The sequence below is a fragment of the Sturnus vulgaris genome, chromosome 17 (assembly GCF_052056855.1).
Source record: "Sturnus vulgaris isolate bStuVul1 chromosome 17, bStuVul1.hap1, whole genome shotgun sequence".
Taxonomy (NCBI): Eukaryota; Metazoa; Chordata; class Aves; order Passeriformes; family Sturnidae; genus Sturnus; species Sturnus vulgaris.
Genome location: NC_142259.1, coordinates 5,700,279 through 5,719,982, shown reverse-complemented (window position 1 = coordinate 5,719,982; position 19,704 = coordinate 5,700,279). Strand labels below are relative to the sequence as shown.

Genomic DNA, 19,704 nt, shown 5'->3' with positions numbered 1-19,704 from the left:
TTTTCTTTTTTTTTTTTTTCTTTTTTTTTTTTTTCCAGCTGGTATCAATACATTAAACAACCACGCTGGAAAAGTGAAATTGATTCAAGGCCTTCAGTGCTCCCTGCCAAAAAAGCCTCCTGCAAGGATCTATTCTGTATTGAATTACAGTCTGGAAAAGTTCAATAGGTTATTGTACAAACAGAGAGCAAAAGCCCGTCAACAATGGAGCCAAAGTGATTGTGCAGCTCCTTTGTGCTTGCCAGCCCCGCGCCCCTCACGAGCTCGGATGTTAAATCAGTTTAATTAAAATGGTGGGCTTCAAATGCCTCGCATTTTTTTAATGCATGTCCCTGTGTAAAGACATGTAGGCTGAGGTTTAAAGCTGCCTGCCTGCACTGACAGCCCCTCCATCCCTTTCTTGGTCCTAAACTGCAGTGGATTTTTACAGCTGCTGAGCACTTTGGGCAGATGCTGGGGCTGAGTAGGATCATCAGCCCCATCTGGAGCAGCCCTGGGTTTGAGCAGCACCCTCAGCCTCAAGCCCTGGTGTGTTTCCTTTGCAGGCTGGAGCTGTGCTTTGGGGCTCTCTCGTGTACAGGACTCGGCTGTGGGACCCTGCAGCTCCAATGTCCTCCCTGGAGGGACCAGGTGCTCCCCAGAAAGCTGCAGGGTGAGGTCCCTGATGCTGCAGCAGGTTTGTCACAGGGCTCACCACAGGGTCTCCTCCTCCAAGGAGGTGGGAGGCACTCGTGAGCTACATCAGGGTTTCTAAATCCCCCTCTCCATCTCTAATTAAGATTCAAATTGAGTATAGAAATCATGTGTAAGTAAGATGCTAATTATTAAAGTCATTGATCTCCCAGACAATAAAGCAGCCTCGCTTTTCTGGCCCTGCCCATGTTTTGAGGCAGCTCTGAGCCCTCACCATCATAAATACCCAGGATATCTGGAATCCACATTGGAGAAGTGTGAAAATGATTGATTTTGTGGAGAGATGAAGTCTCCATCCTGCTCTGAACAAAATTTCTACTCCAGGCCCAGTCCCAGACAACCCTGGCAGCATGTCTGGCTCTCTTGATAGCTCAGCTCCCTGTAATGATCATCAAACTTTGATCCCCCACCTCACTGGACATCTGCTTATGCCCTTGGCCATCCTGCACCAGTGCATTTATTTTCTCATTGGAGTAAGTGGGATTTACTACTCAGTGTATTTAATGGGATTTACTGCTCAGTGCATTTAATGGCTTCTTGTTCCCAAACTGGACAAATTTCATGGTTGAATATCCTACCTAGGAGTTGCAGGGGTTGGGGGAAAGGTGCTCTTAGTTTGAAAAAATCTATGAAAGAATAGCTGGAAAATTACAGAGAGGGAAAATTCTGTGGAAAGCTGAGCACAATCAGTATGGGGCCAGGCTGGAAAGTGGGGGGCAAAGCCACAGGGCTGGGAGGATGAAGGTGGCCAGTGCTTTAGTGGCCACAGGAAAGACAGATTAACAAAAAAGAAAAGGCTTGGGCTGCAGAAGAGAGGAATGCTAGCCTGGAAACACAGAGTGCAGCACCACACTGCACCAAAACGCTGGAATTAACATCAAAGCAGTCCTGGAGCAAATGAGATTACGGTATGCATGTTAATGAGGCAGCAGCACTAATCAGCCAGGATGCCTCACTGGGAGGGCTGCAGTGCCAACTTGTGATTTTTGTTGTCAGGCTGGACCCAGCTTCCATTTGGAGTGAAGATCTTGTTTGGTCTTAAAAGCATCAGTATTTTTGTGGGGTTTCAGGCAATCTCAGATTTGATTTGATTTCTTCAAGTAGATGTCTGGCCCTTCAGGGTACAGAGAAGAACTTGGAAATGGGATTGAAGTGGTCCCCAGGGCCAAACTGAAAACCACTCCAAAGCCAAGGAGCAGATGAAAGTTGCCCAAAATGCATTTTACTCTATTTTAAAACATCGTTATTTTTAAGCCAATCTCACCAGTTTGCAGGGCTGAGTGCACGGCTTTGCTCACAAAAGGCAGTGTATTTTTGTGCCAAGCTTTCCTGAGGAACATGAAGCCACTCAAGATGTGAGGAGTCCAGTTCTGCTCACATTTGCAGTGGGTTTTTTCCCAGTGCCACAGTGCTGGTTTTACAGTTATACTCCCCCATTAAGCTCCAAAACTGGAGCTTTTTAATGTCAAGAGCCCTCAAAAAAGCAGTTGCTTGGGAGATATGTGGCTTCAGGCAAAAAACTGTAAAAGGGGCAGCCCCTCACAACGGAGGTTTAGCTGGGCTGGGGAAAAGGATTTCAGGAAGGTGAGGGTAAAGAGGAAATCCTGAGGAAGGAAGGAAGGAAAGAAGTGAGATAAGGAAAGGCAGATAAGCTGCTCACAAGCATTAAAAGGGCAGGACCCACAGCAGAGGACAGGCATGAGCTCTTTCTGCTTGAAACCTGGGGCACTCCCAGAGGCCAGAGAACAGATTCATCTTGGTCAGGGAAGCTTTGGAGCAGGGTCAGGAAAAGGGAAGCCCTTCTGGGGATTTTCATCTGTCTCTGTGCCAAAATAACCCCTTGGGAGCCAGAGGAATGTGGAGAAACAGCCACACCAGGGTAAGGGACTGCTGCAGCTTGTGCTGCAAAGGTGCAAACTGCTCTGAGGATCAGCCCCAGACTTCTCAAGGTCCATCTCAAGCCCTTTTTATGGAAAATGCCGTTCTGATAAACTCATTCTTCAAGGAAACCACTCTTGTTTTGATCTGTTTTTCAAACAGCCTTTCTTCTTGATTGGAGAAATTGGCTTAAATGAGTCTCTCTCCCTTTTCCTAAGCAAGGCTGCAATTCACTTCTGCTTCCTTCTCTTTTCACCGATAATCTCATTTGCTGAAATTGTGAATAAAACAGAATTTGAGACATTTGAGTGTTTACAGAGCAGAACAACATGTTTTATGTCTGAGTTTGCCGTGCAAACGTGTCTCTTCTGCAGGTGGCTCTGAGCAAGGCACAAGGGGGGCTGCCAGAAGAGCTGATCCTCAGTTCCCAGCTCTTGGCCAGCTCTGAGAAAACATTTCTTTTTGCTTGCTGGAGAGCAATGATGTGGCTCAGCTCACAAAAGCTTTCCTGCCTCACTGCAGAGGTGCTGAAGGAATGGGGTCCCAGAGCTGCCTCGACCCAGTGCACAGATCTGGGCAGAGCAGGGGAGGAATGGGGGAGCAACCAAACTGGGAAGGTGCAGATGTACTTCCCTTCTGCCACAGATTTCCATGGCTGGGAAAAGAAGCTGTTCAGTAGCACTTTCCATGCCAGGGAGATCATTAGCAAATTAATCATTTACTAATTAAACGGCATGATACCCATGTAAAGGGAGTGTGATTACCCTCTTTTATAAGTCAGGAGACTAAACGGCTTTTCTGATTTTAGATCAAATTTGCCCTTCTGGCAACCCCACAGTTTTGCTCCATGGGCAAGAAGGTTCTTTAGAGCACCCACCTCTGCACCCTGACATGCACCTTGTCAGGATCAGCACAGCCAGGCTCCTGTTGGAAACTGCTGGAGGCTTGGCTGGTTTCATTCCGTGGCCTTTCCCTGCAGAGTGGATGCTGGATGGTCAGAGGACCTGGGCAAGGAAATGGGGCTGCATCCTTGCTGGGCATCCCAAAGGCTTGCTGGGTGCATGCACATCCTTCACTACCCCTCCAGATGAAGATGAAAATCATCCAGAGTCAGGAGAAGTGACAATAATGAGACCCAAAGCCTGATCTGCTTCTTTTCACTCTTCTGATTTTATTTAGATCATAAATGTGAAATTAACCCCTTGTTTTATCCAAAATGAGAGCCCCTGGTAACAGGCTTGATCTACAGCATATGAGTATACATTTATTTAAAAAGTGAGAAGGAGTGAAATTGGGCAGACAGAGCAGTGGCAGTGCTGTTCATGAAGCCCATGGCAGCACCTTTTTCATTGTGCATTGGAAGCAAGTTTGGAATGCAGAAAGAAAATTTATCATTTAAATGCCAAATTATTGCATTGCAGGAATGTTTGTCCTTCCTAAGATCTCTCATGCCATCCCTACCACAATGCCTTCCACTGAAGCACTCACATATAGCAGAAACTCCCCAGAAATAAAGCCAAAATGTTCCTCCTTTCTTCCCAACCTCGAGGGGTCCAGCTCACAGCGCTGACACAGCTCGGCAGCCCAAGCCCTGTGCACCTCCACGGAGCTGTACAGGTATTTACTTTTGCTAAGTGCAGCTCATTATTATTGCCTCCCCTGGAGCTGAAGTGCAATGGAAACTCATTCCCCACGGCCTTGCCCAATAACTTTCAGAACAATATATTTTGCAGTTTTCTTTACTTTGTGTCCAGTTCCCTCCACTCAATCAATTGCGGGTGTCACGCAGTGAAGTGTCCTGCCTGCCACAGAGAGAAAAGCTGGACTTTGCTAGGTGGATGTTTGCTTTGTGTTGTATACACAGAATAAAAATTAATTCAGGAGCAGCTAGGAAAATAAAAAAGCCCACTGAGATTAGGAGCACAGAGATATAATGGTCTGAAAACTAAAGCCTTGCTGACTCCAGGAAAGTAAGCGACATCTAAGGCAGCTCGTTTCCCCATCATAACTCAATACAAATAAAGAGAAGAAGGTGGATGGAAATGGAGTAAATTATTTCACTGCCTAGAGCAACAGATGAGCAAAACCAACTGGGCTGGCTTCTCCAGGCTTTCAACACTTTTACATGCCTTGAAAGACACCATATTCAGCCACCTGCTATTGAACTTCACGGTGGCTGGACATCCAAAGGTTACAGCAGCCAGGCATCTCAGTATGGTTTCCCAGCTCAATTTCCTCAGCAGGATTTTGTAGGGATAAGGTAGCACAGGGATGATGTCCAAGAGTCTCCTCATCCATTCACTGCCCCTGGGAAAATGAGGAAGCTTTATCCTTTGGGCACAGAAGCAAAATGCAGTTTGTGTTGCTCCTTTCAGAGGCTTCTGCCCACTGCCCAGTGCCTGTGCACACCCAGGACAAGCCCCATTTTTCTAAGTCAAAGTATATCTCTAATGCAAACACAAAGTGAAAGGATGCTGGAAAGCCACTGGCCTTTATTGTTTATTAAGTTCCTTATGCAGGCATAATTTCAGACTTTGATTTTTTTTTAGACTAGACCATTTCCACAAAGACACCACTCCTCCTGCTAAGGGATGGGAGAAGCACAGGGAAAATCCCACTTTTGTTACTGAAATATTCTGTGATTCTATTTTTTAAAAAAGAATAACAGTCATATTTCTAAACAGCTCTTTATTAAACCGTCCAAACATATCATCTGCACTGGAGGATGTAAGGGCTGACACCAGACAAAACCATCAGATTGCTCTGAGGAAATGCACTGGCTTGTCTTGACAATTTAGGACTCTGTGGATTACCCTGTTCATATTTGCTGTTGATTTTAAGACTGAAATTTGCAGTATGAAAACAGACATGTCCAAGAAAGCATTGCTCAGCTTAAACTTAAAAGGACAGAGATGCAAGATTACAGCAGAGAGATGCAGCTCCTGGCTCCCAGCCCTTTCTTAGGAACCAGCTTTCACTTTGCCTTGGGCTTTTGGTCTATCAGCATCTAATGAAAGATGACAGTGCAGGCTCCCTTAGGGGCTAACGTGGGCAATTTCAGCTCTGGCATTTTAATTTATCTGTAACCAGCAGTTTTCAAAAGGGTAGAGCTAAAAAAGAACTTGGCTTGGTCACACACACACACAGACCAAAAAAAGGGGGGAGTTGTGACATAAAATGCATGAGGAGGTTTGCTTGGGTTTAACTCTTTGGTCTCCTGCAAGGCAGGAGCTGGAACCCGGAGCCAGGCACTGTCCCTTGGCACTGTGTTTGTTGTTAACTCCATCCACCAGGAAGCTGCTTTTCCTCTAGGTGAAGAGAGCTCCTCCATGGTTTATGGCTGTTAGTTTTAGTGCCGGGCACATCTACTTTATTCCTGACAGTTAAGGTCTCGACTTTCCCCGTTTATTAATCCCCAAAGTTGCATTCAGGCACTGTAATGGCAAAAGGTTAGCTTAGGATCAGTAGCAGCCATAAATCCAGAATTAAAGGCTGTGGGTTGGTTTCCAAGTCACCCCTTGGGTGCTGCTGCAGGGGTCAGAGCCTGCCAGGGCATGAGCACTCACACACAGCCCATGTGTGCAGCAGGGATGAGAGCAGGAGCTCAGCCCCAGCCTGCCCTTCCCATGGCATTTTCCTGCCGTGTTTCCTGAGATCCCAAGTGCTGGCAGTGCAGAGCTGAGGGTTCTCGTGGCAGGCTCGGTGCTGACGCAGCCGGGGCTGCTGAGTGTGCCTGGCACAGGTTCACATCCGACCCTCATCAGGAGCTTTTGACTCCACCATTTATTTGTTCCCTGGCATGTTCCACACGCCCTCCAGGCACCTGGCGAACCTCCGGGCACCCGGTACCATCAGCGAGCTCTTGAAGGATGGATCCAACCCAGCTCCGGCTGCAAAAACACTTCATTCGGGACCAAACGGGTTAAATCTTTTATTTATTTCATTATTTACTTTACTTCTTTCATTTCATTTTGCCTTTTTTTTTCCCTTCCTCCCTGCTGCCTCCAGAGGACCAGGCGATTCCAGGCACAGCTCTAGCAGATGGTTTTGGTGGTGGAAAGCACAAGGGGATCACTCCCAGGAGCTGCTCAGGCAGTTAAGTCAAAAATGAAGTGATGCATGCAGCGTGCCATGGCCTGGGCAGCTCCCAGTGCTCCCCTCTGTACAGGCTGGCCCTGTTTATACAGCCAGCTTTCTCTGTGCATGATCCAAAACCTGCTGGAATTGGGGAGCAGCCCTTTCCTGAGCAAGCCACAGTCAGAGCACACAGTGTGTGAACCCCAGTTCTGCATCCCTTTGTCATCCTGCCCACTGCAGCACCACCCTGATGTCCCAGCACACGCTGGGCAATGCAAACCTGATCATGCCAGAGACCAGGAGATTATTTCTTTTTAATGTTTGCACATTCTAATGTAAAACCTTCACCTTACACCCATGGCAAATATTGCCAAAGTTGTGAAGTCAGGAAAGCAAATCCATATTTTGTCAATATTAGCCTGATAAATAAAATTTGAGAATTAAATGCATTCTGTGCTTAGCAAATGAAAATTAATTTCTGATACGTGAGAATTGGCTTTCTTAACAACATATCCCTTGTTTTAGTGAGATAATCTAGAGCTATATTAGGAATACAAACATTTTTCAGAAGAACTATACATAATTTATAGAGAAGCAGGTCTGAATTAGCTCTCGCATTGCCCTGAGTTTTCCTACAGTCCATAGGTCTGGATCTCAGCTGTGCTCATGGATCTGCTCCCTCTCTCTGATGAAACCCCCTCCCAGAAACAGTTAAACACAAGAAACCAGAAATGATCCATAAATTAGGCTATAGGTTCAAAATCATAAGTTATGGCCTATTGACCTCATACTCTGAGGGGAAATCAGAAGCATTTTTCTAAAGAGCCACCACTGGAGGAAGGGAGGTTTAATATATGGCACAGCAGAGCCCAGCTGCAAATAAATACAGCACTGCATAATTGCAGGGAAAATCAATAAATACCATGGTGGTTAAAATAAAGATATGCATATTGAGGGCCTGGGTTTGTGCGTGTGAATGGTTGTTTCCCCAGAAGCAGAAGATGATTTTTTTCCTGCATTAAAGCCTCTAAAAACAACAAAGGGAACAGCTCCTGTGCTGCCCCTTTTGCAAGGAGCAAGTTTCAGCTATTGTTTCCCTCGGAGCAGCTCTGTGGGGTCGTCATTATTACCATAATTAATAAGTGCAGTTTGCTCATTTGAAAAATTCCAGCAACGTTTGCTGCTCAGGCATCGCGTCAGCTCGAGACACAAAAAATCGCTGTGACAACTGTTCTGCAAGTTCAGGTTTTATTGACGAGCACCACAAAGAGATGAAGCCCAGAGCAAGTCCCTTTTCACTTTAATATTTAAACCTCTTTTAAGAGGACGTCAATATTAACTCCCGTAATTGATGCTGACAGGTGACTGCCTGGCCATAAAAAAGGCAAGCGACAGAATTCAACAAAACCCTAAATAATAACAAGCAGGACTTGCTGGTCAGTGCAGTGAAGGACACTGGGATGAAGGGACAAACTCTCCTGCATCCCTGATGCATCAAAGGGGACCCAGGAATGGATGGGACCCTTTGGGCTCAGCTGATTTTGCTCCCCCAGGTAAATCTCTGCATCTCCTGGATGAGAAACCCATCCTTGCTCAGCCTCCAGACCAGCCAATGCTTTTAATAAATAAATACCAATTGTAGCTAGTTAACCTCAGGATTTTCAGCATTAAAGAGATTTCCCACAGGAGCAGGAGAGCACTAGAGGAATGGATAAATGCAAAGTTCATGGGGAAGAGGACACAGCCCTTTGCAAATCCCTTTGTGAGAGGGAAATACCAGAAAGTGCTATGAGACAGGCTCCAAAAATAGTAATTTACTGGACATAGCTTGCTGATTTTCATTGATCTTATTCTTATTCTTAGAAATGAGTGCATTTTTTTCTATTTTTCTATTTAAAATTTGGGTTAAAAGTAGTTAGAATGTGAAGCCAAGTTTTAATGTAAAGTGCTTGATGACCTGAGTGTTGTTGTTGTCTTTGCTCCATGTACAATCCAACCAGAAGGAATGACACAGTAGATCAATCTCTTCATTTATTTAAATGGAGATATCATTTTGCTGGCTTTGAGTTCTGCTAAAATGCAGATCACAGCATAAGCCCAAAACTAGAGTGATTGTGTTTTTATTAAAGCTGATAAAAGTATTTTGGATTTTGACTTTTTCTTCACTTTTTGAAATTCAAGAGAGGGAAAGCACTAAAATATCTTTTACACATTAAAAAATGTTCACTACAGGGAAAAATATTTCATTAATAGAAAATTGGCATATCTAAAATGAGAGGTTTAATAAAAAATTTACTGGTGACAATATTGGCTGCATAGACAGAAACTTTTCTGAATAAACCCAAGGCACTCCAGTTAAGATGTTTTACTCTCACATTCATCCTTTAGCTAAAACCAGCACAATTCCTTCCCAGCACCCCTCTCCCAGCAAACAGCTCCTGCTCCACAGATATTTAACCAGGAGGTCCCAGCCAGCCCTTTTCTTTATATCCTTCATGTTTTTTCTCCATGCTTTGGGGTTGTCCAGGCAGTTTTTCCTGCTTGCAGAGGAAGATGCACAGCAGAAGATTTGGGATTAAAGAGACAATAAAATGTCCCAACCTCTGTCGTGCAGCAGAGAACAGGGCACAGATTTAGAGTTAACAACAGAAAACAGGAGAGCTCTGTAGCAATTAAAGCTGAGCAAAACCCTCCAAATGCTGGAGAAAATATCGTGGGGGGAAATCAGTGTGGTGTTACAAGCCTAAAAACAAAAATCAATGTTCTTCTTGTTCCCTGCAAGAGTCTCACAAGTAGGGAAGAGCTGTGCCCAAGACTCTGGCTGGCTGCAAAATAAAAGATTAGCAGTTAGATCCTCATAAAAAAATGGGACTGGGAAGCTTTTGTTTAAAAGGCCCACTTGAACCAAAGCTCTCCTGGCTGATTGCTGCTGCTGGGGTTTGAAATCGCTACTATTGTACATATAGTGTTAAAAAGAGAGGTGACCACTAACATGGGGTAGCTGGCAGCAAGTAAGTGTGCTTTAAATAATCATATTCATTTCTACAACAAGTGACACTAAGTTAAAGCTGTATTTGTGTGCAGATATATGTGTGTATGTGTGTGTGTGCACATGTGTGTTAGCACGTTTCATGCCAAGGGGCTGCTGATGAAAATTTGGTGAAAATGCCTCATCTTCCTCCTAGAGTTTGTTTTTTTTTTCCATCCTGGCATCACAAATAAAATTTCCTCTGTACACTGCTGCTCTGTACAGTAATGCCTTTGTTACCACTATGGCTCTTACTTAAGCATCTGACTACAGTAATTGTTTTATACATTAACTATACTCCCTGATGGTTGCCCTATTATCTCTTTTTTTTTTCCTCTAAAATGGTGCTTGCAGATATTAGCAGCTTGATTACTCATTTTATTAACAATTTCAACACTGTGTCAGGCTTGATTTGGGAAGTGGGGTGGTGGTGATGGCAATGGTGGGGTTGAGTTTCTGTGGTGCTTTGGTGCTTCACAGCAGCTCCAAAGGCTCGAGGAGATTCGGATTCAATCCAAGTTGCACGTTCACAATCCATAGGATGGAGACTCCTGGCTGCAGAGAAGCATTTGCATTCAGCTGCCATCCGGGCCAACTCTGGGCAAAAGTGATTTGTGAAAAACAGGGGTGGAAATGATGGATTAGGAAAGGGAGAGGGATGCACCAAATCACGGTGAGGCAGTGCCACAGCTCCTGTAATCACTGTGTGTGTGTTTGTGTGTACATGCAATAATGAGGGAGCTCGGGAAGGCAGCACCAAATCTGAGAAGTCTGTGCACCTTTTAGGCTTGAGCCATTTCCAGTGGGAAGTGGAAGGGATCAGGCCCTGGAGGGGGCAGGCGAGGTTTCTGCAGCACAAAGCGCTCCCCTGCCTTTGCTCATGCGTCACTTCTGTCACCAAAAGGAAAATCAGAGTCTGATGCCAGTTATTAAATATCTTCATTATAAGGGCATTCCTTCCAGCTGACTTTCAATTTTGTTGTATCTAGAGGCCCTGTGTTAATAACTGCGTGCTAAGGACAAGTGTTCTTAAAAAACACTGACTATTGAAATCCTTATAAATAATATGCAGCTTCCTGCTCCTGATTGATAGATATATTGTACAGCAGAGCCACCATAAAGGCAATAAATACATGTACTGTGAAGGGTCATGAGTCTCAAAATTAAATCGAATGCAGAAATTGAGTCTTGACAGAATCTGAAGGGATAATGTCTTAGCTTCTCCAATTACGCAGTTCAACATTTGGATAAATCATATGAAAGTAAGTATTTAGCCCCATTTTTCATAATCACTATTAATGAGAACAAAATGGGAGCTGAGGGCAGAGGGAGAGAGTTCTGACAAGATAAATAGCATATGGGGTGTGTTGTCAGCCATAAAAAAATCAAGACTGTTTAAACCCCCTAAACAGCAGGAAGGAAAAATGCAAGGAAAAAAAAAAAAGTAGAAAGAATAGTGGTCATGTGTTATTATCAGCGACAGTCTCTGTGTCAGGACATTTGAGATCTGCCTTCCCAAACAGCACTTAGGGCACAGAAGTATCACCTAGAGCTCCCCAGGATGGTGTGAATGACTGATATCCAGAGCACACCATTTAAATATTGCCTGTTTGCACTCTGCAAGCAGCACTTAAAAACACCACTAAAAAAAATTACTAGAAAACCCACAGATTTTTCCCCCTGACTTGTCCCTGTGGGTGCAGGACAGGTGGCTGTGTACACCTTCAGTGGCCACCTCTTTGTGTCAGGGCAATAAACCCAGGGGAAATAGCTTTGCTTGCACGAGGTTTTCTCCAGCTTTCATGCCAGGACATGCACAGGATGTGCAGGGCTTAAAGCAAGGAGAGGAAGGTATAAATTCCACAGTCATTTTCTATCATCTTGTCTGTCTTTCCTGCTTTTCAAGTTGAAATCACTTTAAGCATCTGCGGCAAAATTATTCTTAGAGAGTCTCTCATTAAATTAGATGTCTCTGAATTGAATTCATTTCCACTCCATTTTGTCAGCTGCTAACGCAGCGAGAGCCAGATCCTGCTCAAATTGGCTTTGAGGTTTGGTCCCTCTTTTTTTGGTGGGGGGAAGAAGATGGGGTTTCACACTTGTGCTGAGTTTTTCCCCACCCTGAATTCCTGCCCTGCATTTTGAATTCTTAGGGGGCAACCGCTGCTCTTGCTCAGATGCTGCCAGTGGCTGAACCCTGATGTTACAAATCCTAATGACTCACTAGGAACCAAATTATATCCGAATATTCCTACAATACAAAGCACAAGGCCACCTTTTGTCACCGAATTAGAGCTACAATATCCCCAGGAAAGTCCCCAGCAGTCTGTGCTCTGAGCCACACATCCGCATTCTGTGCTGCTCCAAAAATGAGCATTATGCTCTAAACCCCTGCTTTCAGCCATAAATATCCCAGCAATCCAGGGGCAAAGGGACTGTTTCCATATCTCATGCAACGTTACCAGCTCGCAGATTAAGCACGTGGGGCCTGGGGGATTATCTCCTTGAATCAATATAAAGCAGGGAAGCAAACAAACAGCTGGCCGGGTTCCCCAAAATAAAAGCGTTTGATTGTGGCAAGCTTCAAAGCAACTGGTTGACACGAAATAGGTTGGGTGCCCTCCCCTGCTGTGCCCGAGGAGCAGAGGGTAGCAGGGAAATAAATAAACATCTAAAAATTACTGCTTACTCCTCCCCCAGCCGACAAACCACCTCCCAAAGAAAAGCAGGGAAGCAAGGAAAAGCGCCCCAGAACATATGGCAGAATCAAGCACAGGATCCCCGCAGGTTTGGGTTGTACAAGTAAATATTAATCTGGGGGGGATACTGGGGGCTGAGATCAAAAGAGCTGCTCCCGTTTCTATAGGGAAAAGGAGGCTTTGATGTCACAGCGTCTTCCCTGCGCCACCTAATGAACTGAAATTGTGACACAGTGACATCCTGCAAGGTTTGAAAGCACTTAGCACAATGACACGTCTGTGGGGCTTGCTGCTCTCTTTTTCCAGCAGCCTCCTGTGCCAGGGGGAAGGGTTCTGCTGGTGAGGGTGGAATGGAGGCAGAGGGGCTTGGGGGAGTGAGAGATCTGCACACGGGGGGAGCTCAAGGGACTCACTCCGGGCCATGCCTGACCAGGAAAGGATGGGTAGGGATGCAAACACAGGGATGCAAACACAGGGCTGCAGCTCAGCAGGCTGTGCACAAGGCAGAGGATGAGTGAGCCCAAAGCCCCCCACCATCCAAGGCTGGCAGGACCAGAGTCATCCTCACCCCACACTTCGTGCTCTCCACACCCAGCTGGAGTCACAGCATCCTCAGGGGATGATGGGCATGAAAAGAGTTTCAGGAAAATGCAGAGTCAGAGGAAGGATGAGCTCCTGGCCTGGGTGCCACAGAGGCAGAACCTCCTCTTGTTCACTTCAGGCCAAGAAAATACCCAGCAGGTAGAAAAACCAATCCCACACAGGCTTTCAGCCTGGGCTTGGTCAAGCAAAGGCGCTGAATATTTTACCCAGGTTCCCAGAGAAAACCACTAGAAAAAAGCCCTGTTCCCCCATCCCAAGGAGGGCAGGGAAGAGCAGGGAATACCCTGCATGGGATGGGCACAGCTGCCCAAACCCCCATTCTGGATGTCATGCACTTCTAGAGAGGAAACCGGAGAGAATGAAAATAAAATAAATCCTGATAAACTGTGAAGTGAAACTCTCAGGGCAGGCAGAGAGGGAGGAAAGATGTGGAAATGGGAGGAGGAGATGGTTTTGCTAGGCAGGATGACTCTGGGTGATTTTGGGTGGATCTCCTCTATCAGGTGGTGGCGACCCTGCCATTGCTTGTGGGGTGTGGAGTGGTTTATTGGTTTATTCTGCATCTCTTTACCCAACCTGTGGCTCCTGGCAAGGACACAGATCCCAGTAGACCCTGGGCAACACCACCAGTCAGAGCTGCCCAGCCAGCACAGGGTTAAATCCAGTTAATCCCAGGGATTTACTCCAGATTAACCCGGGGGAATTGAGAGCAGCATTTGGCCCTGTGTAAAAGGGTCGGGCCAGGATTTCAAGCGCAGAGGAAACCCAACAGCACCACCCAGTCAGGGAGCCACAGAGCTGGGTAAGAGAGCTGCTGAGGCAAGTTAGGAAATGTAATAGAGCAAGAGAGAGCTGCTGAACCAGGCAGGAAAATGAAACTTTATTTAATCATCTGCTTTACTTAAATCATGGCAAGGAGAGCCATCTATTCCTTGGACTTGTTTGTGCTGTGAAAGCTCTGTGTTGCCACGATGCAAAGAAATGGTTAGAGAGAATCAAAAGGGTGATGCTGAGCTGCAACCTGCCTTAAAATGCTGCACCCACACAGGGAGACTAAAAGAAGGAATTAGGGGAAAGAGCTCCATGGTTTTTCTAAAGGCAAAGTGTGGTGTGCTCACTCTTCACCAAGACACTGGGATTAAGAAGATATTAATGGGAATGACAACTTGATGGGTTTTAGCAAAGCATCATGACTCTGTGACACCACCTTTCCAAAAAATACCATATTTGTGTGTGTGCATATGGAAATCCATGTACAGACACACCCACAGGCACAGCAGGGAAGCCTGTAAGGACTCTGGGTGTCATTGGAGCAGCGTGAGCACTGAGCTGTCCCAGGGAGGGGGACAGAAATGCACCTGCACGATTTCATCACCTCAGAGGGACTCCTCTGAGTTTGCAATAGGGCTCAGGCATCCTGAGCCCCCCCCTGCATCAGGGGAGAAAGGCAGGATGGCTCCCAGCACACATCCACCCCTGTGGGAAATAGATTCTGGAGCAATGGAAATTATCAATCATATGGAGCTTCTTTTATAGGAAAAACTGCACAGAAGACTGGGGCTGGATGCAGCTTCAATATGCTGTGTGTAGAAATATTCAATAATAATTATTATGATAATAATAACAACAACAGTGATTATAGAGAGGAGAAAGACTCATCCTGAGAAAATTATTGCAGCTTTGGTGCAGCCTTGGGGTGGTGACTCCATGCAATGGAGATCATGGTGCTGTGGTAGCCAGAACAGGGTGTCAGCACCCATGGGCAGCCCTAAGTGCCACCCATCACCCTCCTGCACCACCCTGGGGGGAAAGCACCAAGATGGAAAGTGATAAAAACCTGTGTCTCATGGAGGGATGTTTTTGGGTGTGAATTAGAGCCTCACCAGCCTCCAGCAAGATGCCCCCTCCACAGTGTGGAAGCTCCCATCTAGGACAAGTTTCCCCTCAGAAATGCCATTCCCCAAATCCTACTCAGACTCAGCTAAGATGCATTTCATTTTTTATTTTTTTCCCCCTAAATAAGCACTTTGCAGATTCCACCCTCTCCAGGTTAACTCCTGCAGGACCAGCACACACTAAATAACTTTAAGGGCTTCAGGGTTTTTTTGGTTGTGGGAATCCTAAAATTTTGAGACATGACACAGCACCTTAGTGAGACTGTCTGGCAATTTGATTTTAAAAAATGGCACAGAGGTCTGGGTGCCTTATCAGCCATTTTCCTAATCTTTTTGATATCACAAGACTTCTTTGCATTAAAGAAGTGCTGTTTGTAGAGCATTAAGGGTGTTGTACCAGTCTGCATTAAGAATGTAATGTTTACTGCAATTTCCCTTAGCTCATAGCTGCATTTCACCAATAAAGTGTGAGTTAACCAAAATCCAATTTACCCAGGAATATCTTTGAGTAACTCCCAATAATTTTATATTTGATTTGTGCTGACAGCAGATGTGACCATTCCCTTAGCGGGGCAGAGGGACAGAGAAGGGGACACTAATCTTTCTGCAAGCTTCCCATGATGGATATATCTGTGCCTAAATCAAGGCAGTGATGCTTGAACTAAAAGTTCAAATTCAGGATGGAAGAGGAAGTTCAGAAATTATGAGAAGCAAGCTGCATCATCAGATCCTGCCAAGTCAGTGACTCAGGATGGTTTTAGAAATCCTGAACACGATTTAGGCATCCTGCTAGAGATCTGAGTCCTGAATGGGAATCTTGTTCATAACCCTTGTTTTGCTGCATGGATAACGCAGGAAAATGCATGAGCCAACCCCAAATAATGATCCTTCCACTGCAGAGACATGAGGCTGATCCTGACATGGGACAGAGCAACTCGCTGCCCTGGCATGGCATGAGTGGGATGTGGCTGCAAATGGAGCTGGCAGGAGCCAGCAGGGTGATTCCTGTGCGGGGCAGCTGGGACAGGACGCTGGGTGCTGGGAAGGGGCACATCCTTGGCATTGAAACAGGGTGTGCAGCACCCTGCCAGCATCCATGCCACACCCATGCCATGCCATGCCATGCCATGCCATGCCATGCCATGCCATGCCATGCCATGCCATGCCATCCCATCCCCAATCCCCGATCCCGATCCCGATCCCGTTCCCATTCCCATTCCCGTTCTCGTTCCCGTTCCCGTTCCTGTTCCCCAATCCCCGTTCCCGTTCCCCAATCCCCGATCCTGATCCCGTTCCCGATCCCGTTCCTGTTCCCCAATCCCCGTTCCCGATCCCGTTCCCCGATCCCGTTCCCCGATCCCGTTCCCCAATCCCCGATCCCGTTCCCGTTCCCCAATCCCCGATCCCGTTCCCATTCCCGATCCCGTTCCCCAATCCCCGATCCTGATCCGATCCCGTTCCCGTTCCCGATCCCGATCCCCAATCCCCGATCCCGATCCCGATCCCGTTCCCGTTCCCGATCCCGATCCCCAATTCCCGTTCCCGATGCCGTTCCCCAATCCCCGTTCCCGATCCCGTTCCCCCATCCCCGATCCCGTTCCCCAATCCCCGATCCCGTTCCCGTTCCCCAATCCCCGATCCCGATCCCCAATTCCCGTTCCCGATCCCGTTCCCCAATCCCGATCCCCAATTCCCGTTCCCGATCCCGTTCCCCAATCCCTAATCCCGATCCCCAATTCCCGTTCCCGGTCCCCAATTCCCGTTCCCGATCCCGTTCCCGCTGCCGCCGCCCCGGGCAGGCCCGTGCGGGTGCTGCCCCCTGCCGGCGCCGCGCGCCCCTGCAGCCGCCCCGGTTGCCGCGGTAACGGCGCGGGCGGAGCGGCGGCTCGGGGGGACCGGGGGGGACAGGGGGGACAGGGGGATACAGGGGGGACAGAGGGGGACCGGGTGGTCCCACCCCCGTTCCGTGGGGCCTTCTCGCCGCCGGGGCTGGAGCACAGCCGCCGGGGCAGTCCCGAGCGAGCAGCGCCATCCCCGTCCCCGGTCCGGCTCCGCGTTACTCGAGAAGCGGCCGGAGCGCGGAGCAGATTTCCATTCTGTGTTGAGGATTACCTTAACACCGGGCCGGCCCGGGGGCAATGCGGGCAGGCATGGAAAAATATCTCCGCTTCCGAACATCCCTGCTTCCAAATATCCCCACTCCCAACATCACCGCCTCCAAATATCCCTGCTTCCAAATGCCATCACCGCTCCCACGTGCTCTGCTCGCAGCTGCTGCTCCCCCCCTTCCCCCGTGCGGTTTTTCCAAGCCCCCCAAATGACCAGCCTGGGATTCCCCCTCCTGCCGTGTCCTGGCCCCACGGTGGGAGCGCGGTGGGAATTGGCCCGTGGGCTCCGGCGAGTGCTGGCCCGTGGCCTGGTCCAAAGCGGGGTGCCCAGCACCGGCCGCCCCCCTCGCTCTGCCTGACTGGGATTCGGGCCGCAGGCAGCCGGAGGAGGGCTGAGCATCCCGGCGTGCGCCCGCCCCGAGTTGCAGCGCATCTGGATGGGGAACAACGGGCCGGGCGCTGCCAGCATCTCTCCGCCAGCACAGGAGCGGGATGCAGAAATGCCGGGAAGAAGGAGGGAGGTTGGGATGCGCGGGATGGCAGCGCCGGTCCCAGTGAGGCCACAGCCCCTTGCTGCAGCTCCCGATCCCCCAAGAGAATTTTGCTGCCCAGAGAATGTTCCCTGCTCCCATCTCTCACTGCACAGAAGCATTACGGTTTGCGAGGATTTCCCCCCCATAAATTAGTATCTTCCAGCTGTTTCCTTCCACATAAAATCTCTTCTATTTCTTCTCTTATTGCTTTATATAAACAAACATGAGAGCGGCTCGTTCTAAATAAAGTTATTTGTCTAAGTAAATTAATATATCATATTCTCTCCTGAAATATAGAGAGCTATTTGTCTCCAGAGAAATCATGTTGAGTGACATAGTATAACCCTATTCATTTGCATATGCAGATATGTCTAATTATTCAACTTGCAATTAAAGGCTTGTGTGTCAGCAAATGAGACTAATTAGAATCATAGAATCATGGAATCGTTTAGGTTGGAAAAGCCCTCTCAGATCACTGAGTCCAACCATTCCCCCAGCACTGCCAAGCCCACCAATAACCCATGTCCCCAAGTGCCACCTCCACAGGGCTTTTAAACCCCCCAAGGGATGGAGACTCCACCACTGCCCTGGGCAGCCTCTACAACCCTTCAAGTGAAGAAATTTTCCTTCTAAACCTACCCTGGTGCAACTTGAGGCCTTTTCTTCTTGTCCTGTTGCTTCTCCCCTGGGAAGAGAGATCAACCCCCACCTGGCTACCACCTCCTTGCAGGCAGCTGTAGAGAGCAAAAAGGTCTGACATTAACACCAAGAGGATGAGTAGCACGAAAAGAACGATTAAGAGATGCATTGTCCCCAGGATTTTTAGTAGCCCTGCCTCAGTTTCCCAGTTGCCTGAAGGAAAGCAGCGAGGCACCTTCCACACGCATCAGATTCCCTTTGACACTGTGCAGAGGGATTGAATGGTGTGTCACATCTCCACAGTGTGACACAGGGCCACCACATCAGCCCTGCACGACTTGTGCCCCTCCCTCTCTCTCATTCCTGTCACTCATCCTGCTCAAAATCAGGAGGTTTGGATAAATCCTGAAGTGTTTGAATTGGAAACAAAATTATTTGTGTCTGGAAACTGCTGAAACAAGACTTTTGGGCCTTTTCTTCAAAAATTCTGACTAGATTTGTTAGATTATGGTTGTGAAGCAATCCTCAAGTTGTTCATCAGATTGTTATTCACAGAATGATAAGAATAACATTTATCATGGTCACTCAGGGCAACGTTTTCACAGTATGCTCTTTGCAAACCAAAATAAATGCATTTTCAGGTAACAAGTTCATTTCAAAACTCTATTAGTTCTGGTGGAGCCACAGACAATTTTTCATGGGTATAATGCAGAGTTAAATGAAGAAATTATATTTAAGAAAAGTAAAAAGGATCACATTTTGATAATTTTCAAACCAATACTTCAGGTAGACATGTTACTCAGGTTTCACAATACAGGAACACAAATTGCACATCTCTCCTTCTCATTTCTGATGTGAGGAATTATTCTCTGGATGTGCCTTGTTTTAATTTGAAAATAAAATGGGATTTACAATGAAAGAAAGGGAAATGAAAGTATCATCAATGCAAAATGGTGGCTTGCTCTGTTGTTTTTCTTTCAGTGAAAGGAAAAGGAGAAGAAAGAAAACTAATTTCCAGTTAATCCAAATAGCTTGGAAATTGTTATATTTATCTGTTGGGTGGGGAGAAAAAACGATGAAGGGAAAAAAATCTCTGTCCAGAAGCACCTTGCTGAAAACATGTTTTATAATCATCATTGTGCCTTTTCTATCTGTTCTAACATTTCAAAGGTGAAAAAGCCCCAGCACAAAATTGTAGGAGAAGTTGGGCTCTTCAGATTTTCAAGAGCCACCAGATCCCTCTTAGGACCCCAAATAAGAGCAGCATTTTCCCAGAAACTCAAACCCACCTGCTCTTCCCTTGATGCTCATGGCATCTTTCAGAGTCCAGCAGCTCTGGGCATTTGGAGGTTTGGAATTTCCTCTTTGTTCTGTTCCTGTATTACCCAGTTTAATGGGATCTCATCCATCTCTTACTGCTTTTACAGCAATATCTGGCCTTTTCCCTCTTTAGCACATCACCTGCAAGTTGAAATGATCAGGCCACAAGCAGGGCTGTTGGTCCTGGCCTGGCTCCTGTTGCCTCCTGCACCATGAATCTGGATGGATCAC

At 47.0% G+C, this 19,704-nt stretch overlaps 1 protein-coding gene and 1 long non-coding RNA gene across 2 annotated transcripts in view; one reads left to right on the top strand and one right to left on the bottom strand.

Moving 5' to 3' along the window:
- LOC148221798 (uncharacterized) overlaps window positions 1-7,989 on the top strand; it is a 187,751-nt gene extending 179,762 nt beyond the window's left edge. Inside the window, exon 6 of the transcript XR_015807310.1 lies at window positions 6,580-7,989. The gene's annotated coding sequence lies outside the window, so the exon portion shown is untranslated. The remainder of the gene's footprint in view (window positions 1-6,579) is intronic.
- Window positions 6,494-17,335, bottom strand: LOC148221797 (uncharacterized). Its single transcript, XR_015807311.1, has 2 exons — window positions 16,986-17,335; window positions 6,494-10,273 (listed from the first exon to the last, which is right to left on the bottom strand). It is a non-coding gene; the product is annotated as an uncharacterized LOC148221797 (long non-coding RNA).
- Between the last annotated feature and the right edge of the window lie 2,369 nt (window positions 17,336-19,704).